The following is a 9,735-nucleotide window of genomic DNA, read 5'->3' as shown; positions in this document are numbered from 1 at the left end:
GCTAAGTTTATCGAAGCAATCAGATACTAAAGAGCATAGAGAAGGATTGACAACAGTGCAGAAAGGCAAAGTCAGCCGAAGCGCAAAGTTTTCAGTTGACATAGGCAATAACAGTCAGAGACTTTGATGACAGATGCATCATACTAATTCAGGTTGGATGTTTTTTGTTTCTGAAGTTGCTGGAGCAACAACAATAGAAAGAAGTGTTGCATGCATAACATTACAAAGGTTCACGATCGGGATCGAGTTGAATTCCTTTCTTGTTGAGAGGGAGTGTTGAAAATAGCAACAAGAAATGTTAAACATAGAATCTAGAAATTCCAATTTTAGTTTGTCCTTGAATTAAAATTGAATTTAGTCTCACCAGCTACTTGGAAATAATCAATTAATTCATTATGGATTAATTAGTTGGAGAAATTCAAGTTACAAGTCTTTCTAAAGTCATGCAAGAGTTATCCCCTAAATTAAGGAGATAAGCCTTAAGTTAAGGAGATAAGATTGAGTTATATTTGAGTTGTAATTAGTTAACTTAGTTTACTAAGTTAAGTCTAGTTAAATTAGTTCCAAACTATTTGAGGAACTAATAGAGAGTTATCAGTCAGTTGATGCATGCATGCACTCAACTAGTGTACTCCAGATAACTGAAGATTCTCTCATCAGAAACTCATGCATGTCTATTCTGAGAAAGACCAGTTGAGCTAAATGTCAAGGATAGTGTACTATCAGTTGCATGTGTTTTCCTATAAAGGAAACTAATGCATGTAGTCAAGGTAAGGTTCCTTGAGGATTGCGCAGTTCTAACAGTGTGTTAGAGCAGTGTGTGAGAGCAGTGTTCCACTGGGTGAAGGAGATCATCCCAGAGGAACTATGCAAGGAAATAGGTGCTTGGAGGGGAAAGAGGAAGGCTTATGAGAAGATTTGATTGCCTCTGAGCATCCAGGATGATTGTAATGAGAGCTAGCTAGCTGTGAGAGCTAAGGCTTTGTATAATTCTGATGTATTTCCACCTTGTATGATAATACAAATAGTGGGGTTTTCAGCTGAGTCTTTCCCTTAGTATTTTTTGTGTTTCATGTGCATTGATTCTTCTTCTCCTGGTTATATGTGTTCAACTCGATCTTGCTCAATTTTAAGCTTCTGCAAAGCAAATTTATAGTAGAAGTAGGTTATAGTATTTTGTTTTGGTTATATTGCATTATCAGGTTAATCTACAGGTAGATTTTCTACAATGGTCTAAGAGGTAGATTTGTAGAGAATTTGCAGAATTTCTAGAAGAGCATGGTTCAACACTTAGACTGGATGGGCAGAATCTATTTTTCATGCATGCATGTAAGTTGTATATGTGCTTGTTAGGTATGCATGGCAGTGGTCATTGTTACAGTTGTGTTTTCATGTAAAAGTTGATGATGTTGTTGTTGGGATGTGTTTGTCATGAATGCATGTCAGTTGTATATGCATTTGTTATGCATGTCAATGTCTATATGTTGTTATGCATGCATTGTCATGGTTATGGTTATGCATGTATAGTATGCTAGATATGCATTGTGAGGTCATTGTATGCAATTAGGTCATCATGATGCTATTGGTATGTTATGATGCTAATGTGTTGGATGAGATAGAGTTGGAGATGCAGATCATCAAAGTGAGGTTGAAGCACTAGACTTTGAGGTAAGAGAAGATCGTCATATAGGTTTGTATATTTGGAATGCAGGTATGTGGTTATTGGTTGTTTTAAGCATTAGGGTTACTTATATTCTTGTCAATTTATTATTATGGTTACATGTATGATAAATGCTAGTCGATTAGTGCAGTTGTATGCACATGTGTCGAATAGTCATGAATGATAGTAACTTCTTCTTGTATGCATTGTGGTCATATGCCTGATGATTATGGTCATTGCAGCTAAGGTCTTGATATTATTATGTTTTGTGCTAATTTGGATTGATCTATGCATATGATCATGGTTATGACATTTAGGTATGAGTTAATATATGTGATATTATGTCATACTAACCTAGACTGACTGTGCATATGTGATTGTTATGCATGAATGACAATTGTTTATGAGCTTATGAGGTGAACATGTTAGCTAGTTATTCTTATGGATATCATGACCTTATTTACATTGAGTTGATGTGTTGTGAAGTTATATCATGCTAAACTAGATTAATTGTGCAGATAAGATTGCCTCCCTTGAGATACATTAAGGTATGAGTTTGATTATGTCGTCTCTTTGATGGTTGAGTGTTTGATTATGTCATCTAGTTGATTTCTTTAACATGGCATGTTTTTAAGTTGTTTTAATGTTTGATTAATTGCATGATATGAGTATGTGTATGAAAGATTGCACGAATGAATGGTCTTGTTTTAAGATGGTTGTACTAATGCATTATGTATTGAGACATGTTATATGTACTTGAGTGTAAGTGTGTGCTAGTTTTAGTATTATGATTTTGACTATTAATTGATTATGACATGGTTGTTAGTCTTGGAAAAGGTTGATTTCAATTAATAGACATGATATTTTGATCCTTAGAACATGTGGTTGACATGTGCAAATAGTTGCAGGGAAAGATGCTTGGAATTAGCATGAAAAGGTAATAGTTGAATTGTTTATATAACTAACAGTTGGGTGATGTGACAGTACATAGTAAGACTTGCTTGCAACAAGGTAAAAAGGTAAAAGAATGGAATTGGGTGAGGATTCCTTTGGCTATGTTTGGAAACCGCAATTCCAAACAAATGAATGCTTTAAATACAAGAAGTCTTCTTAACCTAGATTTTGTCTGACATTATGTGGATATATGTTATATTCCTAAACATGTATTTGACAAATATATTAGCTAGTTTCTAGCTATAGTTGGATTCATCGAGAGAATTGGAATCCCTTGAGGAATGATATGTGTAGGTGTATAATGTAGCAATGTGCTTGGCACGTCAAGGTAAGATAACTGGTATATTGTTATGTTTACTTATGCACTGACAGTTGTGTGTTTATGGAACTAGGATGAAAGGGATTGCATGGAAAAAGAGACTTCCATGAAATATTGAAGAAGGCTCAGGTTGAATTTCCCTTGGAGGCATTGGGAACCCATGGGGTTGAGTAATGGTGTTCGTTGGGAGTTTTGCGCCTTCGATATTTTGTGATTTTTTTGAGCTTGTTTTATGGTTTTTTATTGCGTTTGGAGCAAGGCCTTTCCACTTTGTTTGTGATGTTGTGTTGCTATTGGTGTTTCATGTTTTTTCTTCTTGTTTGTTTCTTGTTCTTTTCTTTATGTTTTGAGGGTCTTGGAATTGGTTGGGAAGGAGGAAGTTAATGGAGCTCAGGGAGAGATGTGTGATACCTGACAGGTAATATAAGGCATGGATGAAGCTCAGTGCATGAGTGAGGGTAGTTGAAGGTAAGGATATGATAGTTGGTTGGACTAGTTGGGTCCATTGCAGTAAATGGACGATGGAAGTAAAAACATGAGAAAGGTAACTGAAAAGGTAAGTTAAATGGATTTGAGGCATCAGATGCCTTGGCTATGCTGGGAACCGTTGCTATCAATGTTGTGCATGTTGTGAATGGATAAAGGGATTTCTCTTAACCTTGACCTTACGTTGTTTGGTAATTATATTGTGATCATGATTATGTTTATATCTATATATGTATACATGTATATATGTATGTCATTGTCTAACAAGGTCATCGGAAATCATGGTTGTTTGATGCTAATATTTATATGTATATATGTATGTATGTATCTCGTTTTTTGGCGAAATCATGATTTTTTATGCTAATGTTTATATATATGCATGTATCTATGTATCTATGTCACTGTCTAACAAGGTTGTCCGGGATCATTCTATTGAGGAATGATTTCTTATGCAGGTGAAGGGCATGAAAGAGGTTCCTGGTCTTATGGGGAATCAAGTGGGAAGAGTAGACTCAACAAATTTATGAGGTCAATACCATGTGGATATGAGTTGATATTGTGTGTTTATACGATGCCTATGTTTATGTTATGGATAGGTAATGTTGAGAGATACATCAATGGAATGAAAAAATCGTGATCTGTGACATGCTAGGATAAGCATGGATGACAGAGAGACACTGGAAGCAAGGTTTCTTGGTAGAGACAGTGTGGTTTTGGATGTGTAGTGCTATTGTTGTGTATATGTTGTGCATATTGTATATTCAGTGATTGTACCTATGGTGTTGAGTTCCTATTGTATATATTGTGTTGTGTGCATATTGCATATGCAGTGTTGGGTATAGATGGTGTTATGTACATGTTTGATGTGTGGTGATGTCTACATATTGTATTGTGCGCATGATGTATATGTTTTGTTGTGTGCATATGGTGTTGTGCGCATGTTGGATATGTTGTGTTGTGTACATATGGTGCTATGTACATGTTGTATATGCAGTTCTATGTACATATGGTGTTGTGTGCATGTTGTACATGTGGTGCTATGTACATATGGTGTTGTGTGCATGATTGTACATGTGGTGTTGTGTGCATGTGGTGTTATGTACATGTTGTACATGTGGTGCTGTGTGTAGGTGGTGTTGTGTACATATCTTGCATGTGGCGCTATGTACATGTGGTGTCGTGTACATGTCGTGCATGTGCTATTGTGTACATGTTGTACATGTGGTGCAGTGTACATATGTCTTTGTGTACACATTGTGCAGGTGGTGTCGTTTACATGTCGTGCATGTGGTGTTGTGTACATGTGGTATTGTGTACATGTTGTACATGTGGTGCGGTGTACATATGGCTTTGTGTACACATTGTGTATGTGTTGTCGTGTACATGTGATGTTGTGCACACATTGTGCAAGTGGTGTTGTGTACATGTTACACATATGGTACTGGTGTTCATGTGGTATTGTGTGCATGTCATACATGTTGTGCTGCGAGCATGTAGTACTATGTATGTGCATTTTGTAGTTGTGGTATCATGACATGTGTATTCGTTTTGTTGTACTATGTGTAGTACATGTATTATGTTGTGTTGTAAACCAGGTGTAGGTACATGTAGTGTGTGGTGTTGTACATCGGGTATAGATGTATGTGTTGTGTTGTACATTAGGTGTAGGTGTATGTATTGTGTGGTGTCGTACGCTTTGTTTAAGTGTATGTGTTGTGTTGTGTGTCGGGTGTGGGTGTATGTATTGTGTGGTGTTGTACGCTATGTGTGGATGTACATGTTGTGATGTACACTATGTGTATGTGTACATGATTGAAGAGAAGAAAAGGAACTGGGTGCTATCCAAGTGTGGAAATTGGTCCAGTGTGTGTAAAGAAAGAAAAAAGGCAAAAGTAAGGATTGATTAAGGGATAAGTATCAATATTTTATTTCAGTTTTATTATACATATGATCTATTATTCTAATTTATGATGGTTACATGTGATCTATGATTCTGGTTTATGATGATTGCATGTGATTCATGATTTTTATCTATGATGGTTGTGTTTTGAGCTAATCAGATGTGATGTGTTTATACATGATGATTTGATCAAAAAACTAGTTTGACTTGTTGTGACAAGAAGTAAACAAAATTGCAAGTGTACCTTGTTGACGGGCCACCAATTAGGTATGATTTGAATTTATTTCAATTTGTTTTGAATCTATTGGAAATTATGTGCTTGGTACAGGAAAGCATGCAAAATGCCCGGTTTAGGTGGTTGAAATAACTCAAAGAATTAACAACAACAACAAAAGGAATTGGAACAAGCAATAGTATGTTGGTAAAGCACTTCAGGAGCAGGGCCATTATGGGACACTAGTGCCCAATAGTGTCCAATGATTTCCATGATCATACTATAACTAGTAGGATGGTTTTGAGGTAGGGATATGCCTTGGTTGTTTGAACTTCTGATGTGAGGAAACCTTTCCAAGGGATGGATCGCCCAGGATAGGGGATGCCGGGGAACTTGGAAGGTGAGTGACTACATGGAAGGGGGTGACCGTGTTTCCCATGGGACTATGTGGCAAAGAAAGGAAGGTCGGGGATGGATTCGTTTTAGTTATTATCATTCCCAGATGGAATCATATGCACATTGGGAGTGTGCCCTAGAACAATGAGCTAGTAACTATTCACTAAGAGAACAAGTGGCACAGGATTGTAGTGTTGGACATTATATGCAACTTTGACCTTGGAAATTGATTTTAGACTTCTTGGGAAGGAGGTAAATCTTGGTACTACTTTTGAGGGTGGAATTGTAAGCCCCTGGATTCCCTTGAAGTGGATGCAGGCATCGTATCCTTTTATTGGTTGGTTGAGGAAATGTGCATATGTGTATATGTGTATATTATTGTAAATATTGTATCAAGATGGATTTATAAAGATCCATAGACAGTATGATTATTTGTTGGTTGAAGCAAATGTGCATAAGTATATATGGTTATTGTAAATATCATAATGAGCTATGTTATAAAGCTCTAGTAAATGGTTTGTTTGTCATGTTTCAACAGTGGTCATTGCAAATACCACAACAAGTTGTGTTATAAATCTCCATGGGAAGTATGTTTTTCTTTTCAACGGTCTTGTTGGTTGTAGGTGTCATTGAACACTGAGGATAGTCTTCCCCCAAGGGGTAGGGTTTTGTAACATCCCTGGTAAAAATTCATGTAAAACAAATATAAGACCAAGGTCATGGGACACGTATTCCAAGTTGAATGGAAGGAAAAATATCATAGTGGGTGTTCCTTTCAGTTATTATTACTAAAGGAAAAGGAAAAAGGCTTTGGAAAGGAAAATGGAAGTTTTTGAAACTTATTTATGAAAATAAAGGAAATTAGGAGAAAATGAAGGTGAACGGTCACGGGATGCATGTGAGGAGGAAAATGATGGAAAATAGAGGAAATTGAAGAAAATAGAGGCCTCATTGATAAAAAGGCTTCCGAGGATCAGTTCATAGACTTTTTCAGTTACGTTTTCGAGCTCTCTCTCTATTCTCTCTCTCTCATTCTCTTAGACACTTAGAGTTTTCTTAGAGCACTTAAGCATTGGATCAAGGAGAGAAATTAAGCCAAAGGGAAGAAAATATCAAGCAATAAAGAGAAGGATATAGCAGGATTATTTGCATTTATCGAGTTGCATATATGATTTCCTTGCTATTTCTGGCATGCATGGGCATTCATGTGCATTCTTGGTTCTCTTGTTTTCATGGGCATGGGTTTTTCCAGTTGTGACAGTGTTCTTCAGCCTTGCCTTGCCATTTCCGGATAGCCATGGTGTGATGGGTTCTATTGTATTTGGTTGAGCTGGATTGCCAGATGGTTTCGAAACTGAGTGAGGTGGTCTCTGAAAGAAAGAAATGGCCTAGTAATCCCTGAACCTAACTCAGATTGTGGTAAACCTAGATAATGTGTGCCTCGGTGGGCCTAGGAATCCTTGACTAGTGAATGGTGGGATATACGGTAAAGCCTAGAGGTGTGTGCCCTCAATAGGGCCTAGGAATCCTTGGCTGATGAATGGAGGGATATACGGTAAATCCTGGAGGGTGAAGTCTTGATTAGGCCTAGGGATCCTTGACTGTTGTATGGTGGAATGTATGGTAATTCCTAGAGACTAGGAGATAGGAAAATTCCTCATAGTGTAGGTGGTGAAATCCGGTGGCATCCATGCTTGTTTAGGGCCTAGTGATCCGGTGGGGATTGCAATAAAGCCTGGTTCTATTGATGAGGGTGAGGTGGTTTAGCCTCGGGAAGCCCTAGTTGATTTTGATTATGAGTCCTACATTCATGCTTGGAATATGGCACAGGGGTGATTGGCTAAAATAAAGATTTGGTTCAACCAATCTATGGTTGGGTGGTACGTGGAAGTCCCAAACCTGGTTGCCTTATGAATTCATTAATAATAGTTTCTTCTCCTTGGTATTTCATTTGTAAATGTATTGGTTCACATGTGGTATTTATGGTTGTTGTATCCTTGTTATTTATGTTGGTTATATGATGGTTATGAGTATGTTTTATGACAGTGACAATGTATGGCTCTTAACATGTTTTGATTGGTAAATGAATGGATATTGAATGGATGACCTAATAGATGTTATTGTAGATATTATGAGAAGGCACTAGACCTTCTTGGTGATTTTCATACAAGTATCAGACCCTTATGTTCAAATGTGCATTTATAGCCTACAGGTTACATGTTCACAATGTATTCGACAAAATGTATGTCATGGTTAGTTTTGGTTAGGTAAAGTCATTAATCAAGTTTTGTGTTAGATTCCTTTTCTTGGTTTCATTTATTGTCTTGGAAAGTCTCATCAAGTTTTTGCCATTGGTATGGAGCCTAGCCCTAAAAAAGTAGCTTAAATCTCGCAGTCTCTCACACAGAACTGGCTGAAAAAACTGCAGTCTCTCCCTTGCAAGCTTGTGGGAGCAACTAGAGGGTTCAAGTCGAATGGAGGCCTTTTCATGGGAGCAAATGGGTGTTTAGTTCAATGAAAGGCTAGGTTAACTCAAGGGTTGGGCACCTGGAGTGGTGGATTATCTCCTTGGGGTCCTATAGCACCTAGGGGTGGTATGCAATGTGTTTGTTCGCCAGTTAACTTTCTTAAATACACTTAAGGAGTTGAATCATATCGTAGTAACTCTTCATCACATGTTTACCCCGATGGACTGGTTATCTTAGGTAAAAGTGGGAGGAGGGTGTTACATCTTTTGTGCGTGTGATTGTTTGATTATGTTATGGATTTCATATGATGATCATGGCATTTGTTATTTGATTTTATGGTTAATCTACTAATGGAATAATGTGTGAATGTGTTCAATAAATTGAAAAGGAATACACAAGTTAAGAAACACAGTCACTACTGATTCACAACCCCCCCGCCCAAGTAGTGAGCACATTTCCAACATCCTTATCATGGGTGGGGTATTTCCAAATAGTATTAGAGAGTCTGTAACAACATCGGGTTAAAATATCATGTAATAAAGTTAATAAAGGCAAAATAAGACCAAGGTTAAGGGACACTTATTCCAAGCTGAATGTTGGGAAAAACATCCTAGTGGGCATCACTTCTTGTTTATTATGGCTAAGAGAAATTGGCAAAGGCAATGACAAAGGCTTTAAAAGGGAAAAAAGGAATTATTGGTATTTTAATTATGAAAATAAAGGAAATAGGAGAAAAGGGAGGTGAAAGGTCATAAGTTGTATGTGAGGAGGAAATTGAATGAAAATTAAGGAAAATGAAGAAATTAGAGGCCTCAATGATAAAAAGGCTTTTGAGGATCAGTTCACGGCTTTTGTCAGCCTTTTGTCGACTAAGAGTAGGTAGAGGAGTATATAGGCCTTTCTTCTTTATGGTTGGTTTGGAAATGGTGTAGGCGGTGAAAGATCTAATGTACTTCCCAACATCCTAACAAAGTTTCGGCCAATAAAAATACTTCTGCAATACTGCCATTGTTTTCTCTACTCTGAAATGTCCAGTGACCTGATTGTAGTGCGCCTCCCAAATAATATTGGCAAACTCGCTTGAAGGAACACATATGTGTCCCAAGTGGCATAACAACGCATCCTGAAGGTGAAAATTTGGAACTTGCTTCCCTTCCAGGAGTGTCTGGTATGTGCTACTGAATTCTAAATCACTCTGGTAAAGATGCGGCCACCTCGAAGTCTCGTGCCCACAAGAGTCGAGCACAGTGATTAGCACCATGACTGGTGGTTGGCTAAGGCAATCTGGAACAAGGTAGGTGGACCATTTTTTATGGAGGCCATTCTGCAACTTCCCTT

The sequence above is a fragment of the Pinus tabuliformis genome, chromosome 9 (assembly GCF_031772625.1).
Source record: "Pinus tabuliformis cultivar Carrire ecotype Pingquan chromosome 9, CPIR1, whole genome shotgun sequence".
Lineage (NCBI taxonomy): Eukaryota > Viridiplantae > Streptophyta > Pinopsida > Pinales > Pinaceae > Pinus > Pinus tabuliformis.
This window is presented reverse-complemented; position numbering follows the sequence as displayed.